Source organism: Notamacropus eugenii, chromosome 2 (assembly GCF_028372415.1).
Source record: "Notamacropus eugenii isolate mMacEug1 chromosome 2, mMacEug1.pri_v2, whole genome shotgun sequence".
Lineage (NCBI taxonomy): Eukaryota > Metazoa > Chordata > Mammalia > Diprotodontia > Macropodidae > Notamacropus > Notamacropus eugenii.
In genome coordinates, this window is record NC_092873.1 from 307,883,306 (window position 1) to 307,896,931 (window position 13,626).

Consider the following 13,626-nt stretch of genomic DNA (forward strand, 5'->3'; position numbering starts at 1 on the left):
TCAGTTGTGTCTGACTCTTTGGAACTCCAGTTGGGGCTTTCTTGGCAAAGATGCTGCAGGGGTTTGCCCTTTCCTTCTCCAGCTCATTTGACAGTTGAGGAAACTGAGGCAAACAGGGCTAAGTGACTTGTCCACAGTCCTACGATAGTCAGTGTTTGAGGCCAGATTTGAGCTCACAAGGCTTCTTACTCCGTGCCCAACACTTTCCACTGCACCATCAAGCTGCCAAGCTGTGGGTCTAGTGACCCAGTATTTGTAAAGCTTTTTCCACGTAGTGCCTTCCCCCCAAGGATATTCCCAGTTTGTCCTGTCTGCAGCTTGTTTGGACTTGGTTAATTTGCTTGTGATCTCTTTTTGCCTGAGGTCCTGGGGAGCTGGGGCTATTCTTTGACTTTTATATTATCCCAGTTTTTAAGCCCTGTCTTTTTGAAAGAGTGGAATGAATGCCAGCTGCCTGACACCTAGAGGCACTAAGTAAATTTTGTCTATTATCATTCAGGAAGCATTCCTGGAAACACTTGTGGATGCCGAGATACTTCCTGCCCTTGGGCATCATGCATTCTAATGAGAGGGAAGACCCGCCCCCCCCCCCCCCCCCCCTTTAGGGGATTACAATATGTGGTGATTTGTGTAATCCCTTCTCTTTCCCCTAGTGGATTCTTTCCTTGGGACTGCTGGGATGGAGGGGGGAAGCCCAAGTGCTCTCTTCTCTTTGCTCCCCCCAACTTGTACAGCCTTTGAACCCGTCTTGAACCACCTTGAGTTGGATTGTAAGGGAAGGTACCTTGTTTATAGCTGGAGCTAGAGGTAACTTGACTTTCTTTCCTTTGAGAAGGATGGACCCTGTCTTTGATTTTTAAAAAAGAATTATCATCACCTTGGAAAACTAAATGCTTGGAATTTGATTAGAATCTTTGGAGAACTGGGGTTTCTCTGCCAGTGTCCACTATCCTCCTGGAGATCAATCAGCATTTGCTCCTTGGAGTTGTGGGCGAGTAGCTGCCCTGGGATTGGGTCGTGGGTGAAACAGGACTGACCTTCCACCTCAGTGCCCCATTCAGACTTGGAAATCAGTGAATGAAACAAGACTGTTCTCAGAGCCTTTGGTTCCTAGACTAAATGGTACAAACCCCAGCGAGTTTATTCTTTTCTCTGTTTCTTCAGTCACTTGCACAGAGCATTCTGCTCTGAGCAAAAACTGTGTGCCATTGAGAAAGAATGAGGTGTTAACATTACTGGAACAGCCTTCTCAGCAGGGAATGTAATTGGTGCATTGCACATGTTTTTTTCCCACTCCCATTGCTTTGGATTCTATTTAACATCCAGTGTAATGAGGTGATGAATAAACATGCATTGGTGTATACAGCTTGCCTAGCAGAAGTTAGGCTTGTCCTGGGTTCTTAGAGGCTTAGAGCAGTCTGGAGGAAGCCTGCACATTCCTGTTGCTGCCTCAGATGCCTTGCTTGGGCTTCGAGGGCTCTGCTCCCTGTAATGGCAAGGTCTCCAGGAAAGAAGGAGGCAGTGCTGGCTTTTTAATGCCTAGCTTATTACAAATCCAGCCAGGCCATTTGTGGCTTTTAAAAAGAATTGAAGTTTGATATTTAGACCTTTCTCCTTGATCTCACAGGTATAAGGAAATAGAAGGTACATCTGGAATTTTGTTGTGGTTCCTCTTGGTGTACTGGAGAATATGTTATTTTCACAAGTTGGGTGAGGAAGGAAAGCCCAGTGCTTTATAAAGATTGTGTCTAAGGTTGGTCGGAGAAGAGTCCAGAACATGGACCTCTCTTTGTTGCAGGGAGGGGTGCTGGGTGTGAAGTTTTGGACTCACTGTCAGATGAGGCCAGTCTGCCCGCTGGTGTGAGGCAACTGACCTTTTCTTCTTAAAAGCTTTGTTACAGGAGATGATTGGGTAGGAGAGGGGGGAAAAGCTATATTGGGAAATACAGGAGATGAAGAAATAAGAGATGAAGCAAGGCAGAGATTTTAGCAGTGGAATGGAAACTCAGCAGCCCTGGGCTGTGTCTTATAGCCTCTCCAACAGACGTGGGGCCTTGTCTCTAAGTTATCCCCAGGTTGCACCGAGACTTGAACTCTGATCTCTGTATTCACAGTCTGGAGTGCTAACCCATACACTAGTAGGTACTTAATGTATTTTGTATTTCTGAAGTGGCAGCAAATGGAGTGGGTTTTGCCCCATGTAGTTCCAGATTATGATGGTGTGGCTAATAGCAAAAGCTTGCTTTGTGCTGGAAGAAAAATGTGAATATACTGCAAGACACATTTGAATGTCTGTATCTAATTACAGAGACCAGACCCCTCCAAACCTCTGTATTGATCAGCCCAAAAGCTATTATCTTGATCATTTACATTGGAATGCAAGATGGTAAATTCTCTAAATTGATTAGTTAGTTTAACCGGCTGCTAAAAGAGTAAACTACACTGAAAAAGAGAACAGTGCCTCAGAAAGCTTAGAATTTTATACATCTCAGAACTTTCTAATGCAGAGCAAGTTTGTGTAGAGTTTGATTTAGCAGCTTAAAATGCAGAGGGTTAGTGGAATGCATGTGCTAAGCATTTTGCAAATTTTATCTCATTTGATCCTCACAACTGCCCTGTGAGATACATGCTATAATTATTCCCAACTTTACACTTGAGGAAACTGAGGCAAATATATGAGGTGACTTGCCCAGAGTCATGTAGCTAGTAGGTGTCTGAGACCTACTAGGTGTTCCTGACCCCTGGCTTGGTACCACCTGGCTCTATCTGTGGCAGCTCTCGTGGATATATCTTGGCCATGACAAGCATTTAGAGAAGAGCATTTCTCTGAAAAATTATCTTTCTCTTTTTGTGTTCCTTCTCAATAAATGAACTGGTCTCCTCCAGGCCAGCTATGTGCTAGCGATACAGAGACAGTATTGAAACTGCCCACCTCCCCTGGAGGATTTACCTTCCTGCCGGGAAGGGAGACCACTTGTAAATATGCAAATATATGCCATCTAAATATGTGGTATTTAGGCACTTACTGCTGGGAGGATTGGGAAAACTTGTCGAGAAGGTTCCTTTGGAGGAAACTTGAAGTTCCTAGAGGGTGAGGGTGAGGAGGGGGTACATTTCAGGGCTGAGGGGCAAAGAGGGTGAAAATGGAAAGTCTGATAGGGGGAACAGCCAGCAGGCTATTTGGACTGGCATATACATGGACTGTGGAGACTGATGTATAAGTAGCCCCAAGGGAGAGGGAGGGCCGCGTTTTGAGGACTTTCATTGCTCACCAGTGGAGATTATATTTGATTCTAGAGGTAACAGGTTTTCCCTGAAATTTAATAAATGATTAGACGAGTGTTGTGGCTAGACCAGTGCTTTAGGAAAATCACTTTGGTAGCTATTTGTCCTTACTGTAGCCAAGTTAGCATATGTGTTGTAAACTATACACATCTTGCCTCTTTGACATTTGTGTGACAGGACTGAGAGCATTTTGATCTACCTAGGCCACTGTATTCCCATCTGTAAAATGGAGCACTTGGACCAAATCTGGGAGGGTTTCTTCTAGCTCTGTGTCCTATGATGGATGAAAAGTGTTTTAAAATCTTGAGCAGTATCAGTTGGGCAGCTAACTAATGGCTCACTATATACATTTTCTCAATTACAATTTTTACGTACAGTGGTGATATTTTAGAGAGTAAATGGGAGGACATGTAAAATGTTTTTTGAACTTTAAAGCATATGCTCCTGAGATCATCGAAGATCATTTATAGACTTGTTTGAAAGTTTGCAAAACTCTACCCTTGTTATTATGTCATTCCATCATGACCATGACCTAGAGGTCATCTGTTGTTCTTCCTCATTTTACAGATGAAGACATGGAGGCATCAGGTGACTTGTCCAAGGTCACCCTGTCAGTGACTAATCCAGAGTTCTCATTTAGTTCTATGCACCTAAGCTCTTTCCGCAATAGGAGCTGAGGTAAATAGAATTTAGAAGCTAGCAGGGACATAAAGACTACTGCAGTTATCTTGGATCAAAAGGGGCCAGATCTTGGCTTACTTTTGTAGTGAGTCAAGAATGATTTTTTGCATTTTCAAACACAATAAAATTGTTTAAAAATGTGTAAACCATTCTTAATTGGGGCCATGCAAAAACAGGTTTGCCATGCAGACTCCTGTTTTAGACTAATTATATTGTTCTTTTATAATAATAATAGTATTTCTTTAGCACCTAAAGGTTTGCAAAGGTGGTTTGCATAATAATAGCACCTGTCTTCTAGGATTGTGAGGACCAAATGAGATGATATTTACTTAAAGCTTTATATACATACTAGCTATACAAATATTATCTCATTTGGACTGCACTGCATCCTAGGAGGTAGATCCTGTTTTTATCTGCATTTTATAGATGAAGAAACTGAAGAAGAGAGAAGTTAAGGGATTTGCCCATGGTCACGTAGCTAGAAAGTGTCGAAGTCAGGATTTGAACTCAGGTCTTTCTGACTCCAGCACTCTGTCAACTGATTATTAACTTATTATGTACACTGACCTATGCTAGACACTGAGGAGAATAAAGAAGTATAAGAAATTAATCTGGGTATAGGAGCTTACAGTTCGTATTTGACCAGACTTGCCTCTCCCAGAATAAATCCAAATCCATGTAATTATGGTTGATGCTATATTATAACAGTTATATCAGATTACATTTCTAGAATGTTGTATTAAAAACAAACTAGAGAATTATGTAACTGCTAATAGGGGAAATATTATTTTAACACGATTAAAGGGAATGGCCACTTTTTTGAAATTGAAATTTGTTGTGATGGAAGCATTTGGAATGCATCTGGTTCAAAGTTCTTTTGTAACAGGAAGTTTTGTTATAAAAACACTTTACTTATGCCTAGTAGTGTCTTCCCCCAATTTCCCAGGGGAAAAGACCAATTGCTAAATGGCTCTTTTGGTTGCCCATTGGTGGACAGCACTGATGGTCTGGAAATTGGTTATATTTCATCCAGACATGTCAGGGCTCCTTTAAACTGGTTTCCATAGTGGATGAGGGTGATAGGTATTCACTATATTTGACATGTCTGAATTCTCTTACTAAATTGTTCTCTTGTTTTTTGTATGGTTTTTTTTTCCCCATCTCAAGGGTGAGTAATCCCCATTGCTGATTTACTGAGTGCTATTATTTTTGTCACTGAAGTAATTTATTAGGATTCAATTTCAGTGCTTTTAAGCTTTCCTTTTTATTAATTATTTTAAAGCCAAATGTGAACTTTAAGTTTTCCATGGGGAAAACTTTTTGAGTCTCTTAGCATAGCCATTTCTCACTTTAGGTAAAGTCACATTATGCAAATTCTGCTTTACAGAATTCTGGAAGAAATCCACATTCCAAAAAAACCCCCCTACCTATGCTAACTTTATACTGTACCTGCCCCTGGGTGTCAGTGTTCTGCTGTCCCTCCTCCCCGCAAAAAAGAAAACCCCAAACCAAGTCCTCTACATGAAGCAGAACATGGGTGAGACCATGACAGCAGCGGTCACCAATCTGCCCCTGAGTGTCTGTCTTCTCTCTTTGTGCCAGGTACTGTGTGCCCCCAGCCCTTGTGTGTTCCTCCTCCTGCCCCTGCTCTCAATTCTCTGTCCTTGGTCTCTAAGTGTCCTTTGACCGAAGATGTCCCTTCCTTCTATAGCACATCCCCACATCTGCAGGTAAATCCACATATGTAAATCCAAAATTGTCTGTACTGTAAAAAAGCTGAGGTAGCTAGCAGCTAGCATCCTGTCACCTAGAAATGTTTAACCAGCTCTCTGGGCTTTGCCAGTATTAATGACTAAGGTTCATCATGATGACTCTAAGGCCCTGAAAGATCCTGACATGCCTCTTGAATCACTGAAGAAATCTAGTATGGATCTTATCCAATATTTTTGGAAATTGGAGTATTTGATTAACCCACAGAATGCTGCATTCTTTAATCTTACCAGGTATCTAAAGCTTGCTGTGTGACTTGTCAGAATGACACCCCTTTTAGCTGTATTCTCTGTCTTTAGCCATGAAGGAGAGCTGGGTTTGGAGCTCCATTGGACTCCTGAATGACCAGTGAGTGATGCTGCTGAACCAGCCAGTAGCCTAGCCAGGCCATCTGTTCTGTCTCTGGCAGTTATGTTGGGACTTCTCACACTGGGAGAATTTTGAAATGAGCCAAGGCAGCTTTCCAAATTCTTCATTTTTGGATGCCCTTGTAAGTAATTCTTAAGTAGAATGGTGGCTTCCCCTGGAGGTCCAGTCTCTACAATGAAAGGCCAGTTCATCTCTGCCTGTCCCTGGCCTTCTCTTTTGCTTTTTGCCTGTGCCTTTCCACCAGTCTGTCACAGAAACTATCCCTAGACAGAGAGGAAGGTAGCTCATCGGCCACAGTGCTCTGTTATCTGTCCTGTGGTATAACTGTGTGTCATGACTGACCCAGCTTTTCTGAACGTGCATGTCCTGGATGATATCTCTTATCATCCTTGCATGTAAATCGTCAGGGGAAATATCCCGCAGCCTGTGTAAGCCCACCAGGTGGCTCTCCATTGCTCTTTTATTGGGTTTAGATTTCTGATTTCATTGACAATGGGGAACTTCTCTCTGTCAGTACAGATCAATAAGCACTTATTAAGCCCCCACTCTATGTCAAGCAGTCCTCTTGAAGACAAAAAACATGCATCCCTGCTTTCCAGAAGCCTGCATTCTGTGAGGGGAGACATGTGCATGTGTATGTTCATGAAATAGCACAAGGGAGCTTAGGGAGGGAGGATGAGGTCAGGAAAGGCAGGCACCACATAGAGAAAAGGAGGCTGTGTGTTAAAACTGAGTCTAGGGGAGCGGGAGGGAAGGTCAGGTTACGTGGGCAAGTGCCATCCTTAAATGGGCAAAGAAAGGCACCAGAGGTGACACTTGGAGCCACAAAAAAGACAATGGGGCTGAACCTGTGAATGCCCCTGGGACAGTTGTATGTATCAGGGGCGGTCCAGCTTCTGAGAGTCTTTAGATAACAAAGGAGTTTACACTACATCACGGAGTCTGTATGGAGCCACTGGGTTTTATTGGGGAGGGGATTCATTGGTGAGACTTGCATTCAAGGAAAATGTCTTGGGGAGCTTGGAGAAGAGAGATCATTGATGGTTTTAGAGGGTTGCTGGGATATTGAGAGATTAAGTGATTTGTTCCTCATCACTCATCCAGGATTTGGCTGAGGGTGGGCTTGAAATCCTCCTTGACCTTTACCATTCCTAGGCCAGTTATATCTATGTTCCTTGTACTTACCTCTTGCCTGTTTTTAATGAATCGAAATTCTGGATTGGAGCCTTTGCTGAGCTCATGGTTCTGCATTTATATTTTGGGAGTGAAAATGTTATTAGAAAATGCTTTCAATAATCCCAGACTGCTTCCTTACATAAAAACAAGATTTTTAACACCAATATTCTTCTAGCAGGTGCCATATGTCTGAAGATCTTAGAACACTACAGTCTCTGAATCATAAATGCCTCTATCTAGACATAGATGCCAGGAGTGACTGTAAGAAGACTGCCTCTTGTTTGCCATGAAGATTTATGCAAAGTTGAATTTAACAGACACTTATTAAACAACTATGTGCTTAGCATTGGGGCAAGTGAATAAAAAGGAAATAGTCCTTATTCCAAAGAAGTTTATGAAGGGCCATATCTGTGTATACAAGTAATTAAATGCAGTGAATATAAACTATCTAAAGTATTAAAGTGGGGAAGAAGTGATAGTAAGTGAGGAGTTGGGGGAAAGGCCTCATGCAGCAGATAGTGCCTGAGCTGGGGGAGGTAAGGGTGGAGTAAGTGCCACACTTAAGGGACACAAAGGTGGGATATGGAAGGCTATGTTTGGGGGTAGGTAGCAGGCAACTTGGAATTAAATGAAGTGTGCATGAAAGGGAGTGAAAAGTTGCTGGAACCAAATGTGGAGAGTCTTAAATACCGGACTGAGGATCTATCTATCTTAATTCCATTAAGGATCTCTTGAAGATTTTAAGTATGTATGGGGCTTAGATAGTGAGTTCCCTGTGTTAAGAGTATGATAGCTCTATCTATGGAAGATGGTTTAGAGAGGATCAGGATTAGAAAGAGGAATAATCAGGAAACTACGTGAGGTCCAAGCAAAAGATGATGAGAGCAGAGATCTCATGAAGAGAGAAGCTGGGGTCAAGGGGAGTGAGGGTGTGGAGTAGGGTCTACAACAAGCCATGGGATGGGGCTGGAGAGAGCAAGCAGGTTCACTAAGGTTGTAAACCTGGGTGACTAGAAGGATGGTGGGTAGAAATTTATGTTTGGACTAGGGATGGGTTTTGGGGAAAACATGCATTGTTTTGGACGTGTTGAGTTTGAAATACCTGTGGTGGCACTTTTATGTGAGATATCTGGCAGGCAGTTGGTAATATGGAACTGGAGTTCAGGAAAGAGATTAGTAATAATTTTTTAGTCATTTTTCAGTCATGTCTGACTCTTCATGACCCCTTTTGGAGTTTGCTTGGCAAAGATACTGGAATAGTTTGCCATTTCCTTCTCCAGCTCATTTTACAGATGGGGAAACTGAGGCAAACAGGGTTAAATGACTTGTCCAGGGTCACACAGCTAGTATGTGTCTGAGGCAGGATTTGGAACTTAAGAAGATGAGTTTTCCTGACTTGAAGCCTACCATTCTATCCACTGTGCCACCTAGTTGCCCCTGTATTTAGTCTAGTTTTTAGGAATTCCATTTGTTGTATAAAGTTTACCACTTTCTCTTGTAGGTTAATTATTCTTTTTCCAGTTCTTTGAGAAATTTTATTTTACATTTTTTATTTGCTTTACATTTACATTTTACTTTATATTTACATTTGCTTTATTTCTTCTAGATATTTGCATAGACCTCATGGAAAATCCTTTTTTTGTGTGTCAGTCTCTGCTTGCAGTTGCTACAGTTATGTAGTAATTTTTGTTACTGCGTGGTGTTTCTTTGCTTTTCCCTTCTCTCCAGCTTTAGTTCCTGAATCAGGGCTACCTCCTAGTCCTCTTTTGGGTGGGGTAGAAACCTAAGGAGTTAACCTTAGGTTAACCTTAAATTGTTGTACTAAACTCTACCCACGGTTTTTTTAACCCCTGAATCTTTGAGTCCCAGAGCACTAGATCTTCAGGGCCCTTTCTAGTGTCTCAGGGCAGTGTTAAAGACCTCAAGTCTCTACTCTTATTCTTTAACTTTCCTCCATTTCCTTCCATCTCACTCTCTTCTTAAGTCTGTGGGCCTGGACAGAAACGATCTCAGTGCCCTGTGGTACTGTACCGTTCAGCTCTGGAGTAGAAGTCGATTTCTGTAGCTCCTAATTGGCTTTCTTGATCATTTTCCAGTCTAGTGCAAACATTAGGGTTTTGCTGGCACAGGTGTGTGGAAGCTGGTAACGTGAGATGGCATCTCCTCAACCCCTTCCAGCCCACCTTTCCAGATCTATGACATTTCAATCAGATTGGTTCACTTAATGTCCTTCACACACATCATTCCATCCCTGGGTTCAGAGCCTTTAAATACTATAGTTCACGCCTGGAACATACCTCCCCACATCTACCTTCTTCAAAACTCAAGTCAAGCATCGCTTCCTTGACAGACTAGATCCGCTAACCTCTCCCTCTTCCCCAGTCTGCCAAAATAAAATGGTATTTGCTTTGTAGCTTCTTTTATGTGGACTTGCTATTTCCTAATAGAAGGTATGCTTTTTTTTTTTGTCAAGAAGACCTCCCCCCCCAAATAGCATCAGGAAGAGTTAGACTTGACTGAACAACAAAAAGAAAGACTATAAATGTCAGTGACTCCATAAGGCATCAAGAAATATTAGAACAAAATTAAAGCATTAAAAAAAAGGAAATTTAAAGATCTGATATCAAAACACCTGACCTGGGTGGAAAACAGGTCAAAGAGAATTTAATATTTATTGGATTCCCTGAAAACCATGATTTAAAAAAAAAGTCTAGATACTATATTTTTCTTTTTATTATTACATTTTCTTTTTTTTAACTAACAAAAAATGGTTCTTTTCTCTTCCACTCCTGTCCACCTGTTGGAAAAACAAATCAACAACAAACCACTCCACATACAAATAATTAAACAAAATAAAGTCCTACATTGGCTATGTACAAAAGATGTACAACCAAGAACAACTTACCCTGCAAAGTTGAGTATAGTCCTGTGGGAGTTGGGAGGGATGGATTTTTTCTGGAATAAAGGACTTTTGAACATTTCTGATGAAAAGACCAGAGCTGAATAGGAACTTGGAAATACAAATATGAGTTCCAAGAGACCTAGAAATGTAAATGTACTTGAGCAGTTACAAGAAGCTGTCTGATGATGTAGTGCTAACATTTTAGGATCCAGTCTTTTGGTTGTGTTCTGAGGGTTTTAAGATGCAGCCTATAGATAGGGAGAGACTGAAGATTAAAGAGAACCAGGGATGATTGTGAGTGCAGTTTCCTGGAGGAGACTAGATGAGATGGGATCCAGGTATAGGTAGGGGAGTTGGTTTTGTCAAGAAGAGTCACCTTTTCATCAGATTAAAGGAAAAGAAAATGGAGATTAATGTTCAAGTTGAGAGTGAGAAGGGGAATGGCTTTGGTTTTCTCAATACGAGGGAAGGTCCTCAACTGAAAAGATGGGAAGTGTTGAGAAGAGAAAATGTGGACAGCCAATTAGGGAAGAGTAGGAAGATTACCTGACAGTGGTGAGGGCCCAGTCAAGATTAGATAACACATTTTGGAGTACCCAATCAGACCAGTTTTCTGACTTTCCACTTCATAGTTTAGCAGTAGTTGTTAGTAAGGATGGAGCGGGCAGGTGTTGGGGTGCTAATCCAGGAGTTTGTAGAGGTATCTAGCTGCAAAAGGATAAGGAATTTGAGAGTAGAGATCAGGGTTACATTTAACTAACTATAAAGTAAGGATTGGGAAAGGAAGAAAGTGAAACCAGAGCAGGGGTGATGGCCTAGAAGAAGGCTGAGGGTTGGAATTACTTGGAGGCCATGTTGAGGGTTAAAAATAGGTTTAGGAAGAGAGAGACAAAAGAGATGTAGGATGATACAAGGTTATGGTCAAATAGGATAGGATTCTTGATCATGGCTGGGAATATTATTGATGAAGGTGAGGTCAAAGGAAAGTCTTGTGTGTGGGTGAGGAACACAGTGAAGTCACTCAGAGGTCATTTAATCCAGTGCACTGATTTTTCATGAAGCCTCTGCTGAGTATCCAGATCCTTTAGAAAATTCCCTAAGTGTGAAGAATAACATTGTAATGAGCTGGGAGAAAGGAATTTTAAGACAAATAATATGTATTTTCTAAAATATACATGTGCTTTTACTACATAATCTTAATTTCTAAAATTAGAACCCAAATTGTTTTATTCTTTATGCATTTATTTCTCTCAGTCACTAATCCCTAATTTTAGTTGGGTTAGGGAGTCTTGGGTTTGAGTACCTTTGAGTGGCAGATTGGGCAATTAGTTGATAACTTTGCCCATCATATTTTTCTCTTTAAAAAAAACAACAAACCAATGAATAAAGAATAAGATTGCTTAAAACTAGAGGAAATGGGTTTTGTTTTATAATGCCTATAATCCTTTTTCTTTCATAATTACCTTTTTTCTCTTCTTTCTCTTCCTTCCCCTGTTGCTTTTTTCCCTCTGACCTTGCATCTATTTGGGGCTTGCTAGTGATACCTCCAAGCATGGCTTTGGTACTTCCTGTGAGGTTCAAAGAGACTGGCCTGTTACTTTGATACCAGTCTCCCATCTAAGTGAGTTGAAGCTTTCTAGCCAGAATTTGTTTTTAAAAGCTGATTGGTAGAGCACAAGTTTAAAAGAATTATCGGTGATGCCCAGTGTAGTATATAAATCATAAAATAATATAAATCCAGTTTTAGATACAAGGTACTCTCATAGAATATTAATTTTTTTTACATGGAACTCTGAGCTTTTTGCTCCTTATGTACCTACAGTAACTAAGATGTTTCATTTCTGTCATTGATTGGAGTAATTTGTATTCTGAATAAGTTGGAGCGCTTTTTAAGGGCTTTCAGGTTGCTCTCTTACAGTCTAACTACTGATTTGTAATACAATTAAAGTTTTGTTCACTAGGACTGCTCACATAATTAGTTTAATTTTTGCTCCTTATATATTTCTTTTGGCAGCTGGGAAGTTAAAATACTACATGTTGCATGAAATTGCCTTTTTGGGGTGATACTACTATCAGATGAATAGTCTGCAGCCCCCAGGGTACATTCTTCAAGATGTCTTATTCAACTTTTTGTAATAGGCTCTTTCTCTTCTAAGGCATTAATGCTTTAGGCACATAATTGGCTATTTAAGCATTCAGAAGGAACAATGTTTGCCCTTTACTCCTTGATTATATATTTTCCTTGAGTCTCTTTTGAAGAAATATATGTAATTTTTGGAAACCCAAGGCTATTACTATTCATACAAGTAAATGAATTTTTTTTAGTAGCACTTCCTGAGTGGCATAGTATTCTCTGATAAGCCACATTATTTTATTTTGTTTTTCCAAATCTGCATTTTTTTCTTTTTAGATTTAGCTTTGGCAGATAGAAAGTGCAGGTGGAAGGTATATAACTCCTAGTAATTTTCTTCATATTTTTCTAAGGTATGTTTCACCATAATGACCTCAAGTCCTTAAGAACAGTGGTTGCTCTCAAGGCGATTGTACATTTAATTACTCTAATCCATACTTAATTTCCTACAGAATTCTTGGATAGATTCTGTACAGTTTGGTGATCTCATAGCTTTTGAGGTGTTACATAGTGACCTACTTAGGCTTCTATCTCTGGTGCATGCTTCTTTTCAAGTAAGAATAACCTTGGCAGAGATATTTCCCCATATTTTTCCTGTGAAAATTGATACAAAACCTTTTTTGTTGCGGCTGTATCCTTTTTACTTTTTCTGTTGATGTGCTGAATTGGAGAGGTTTTTTTTTTTGGTTTTTTGGGGTTTTTTTGCTTTGTTGGATTGGTTAGCATCTTACCTGCAGTTTCCCTCAGTTTTTTTAAAAGGTTTTAAGGATTCTCTCCAAATTAGTGACATGTATATAATATATTATTTTAAGAGAAATGCAGTTTTAATCTTGGGCTTATGAAAGCTCAGAGAATGTCCAGTTCCTGCCCAGTTTGTTTTAATGTATAAATTAAGTACCTAATTGTAAATAACAGCAGTATTTGTGTTCAACCAAATTCTGTTACTTGAGAGTTATCTCTTTGACCTCAAAGATATATCTCATTTTTCTTTGTATTTCTACCAGCCTAACAAAGGTAAATTTTTCTCTTTTTTAAAGATTTGTCCAATAAGTGAATGTAAAAGGCCCTTGAAAAAGTTGCTTCTCTTAAGCATGTAGTTAACTAGCTCTCAATCTTAATTATACTATACATTTGCTTAGAGAGCCTGCAAATAGGTGGTTGGGGACTGTTACAGAGTCACAGAATGGGACAGTGGGAAGGGCTTTTAGAAACTAAACATGTGATCATATTACATATACTTCTTTTTTCAGAGGAGGAAACTGAGGTCCAGAGAAGCAAGTAAGCCAAGGTTTTATGATTAGTGGCCAAGTTC

At 40.3% G+C, this 13,626-nt stretch overlaps 1 protein-coding gene across 1 annotated transcript in view; it reads left to right on the top strand.

Moving 5' to 3' along the window:
• The window catches only part of RFFL (ring finger and FYVE like domain containing E3 ubiquitin protein ligase), a 63,986-nt gene that overhangs the window by 983 nt on the left and 49,377 nt on the right, over positions 1-13,626 (top strand). The gene's annotated exons all lie outside the window — the stretch shown is intronic.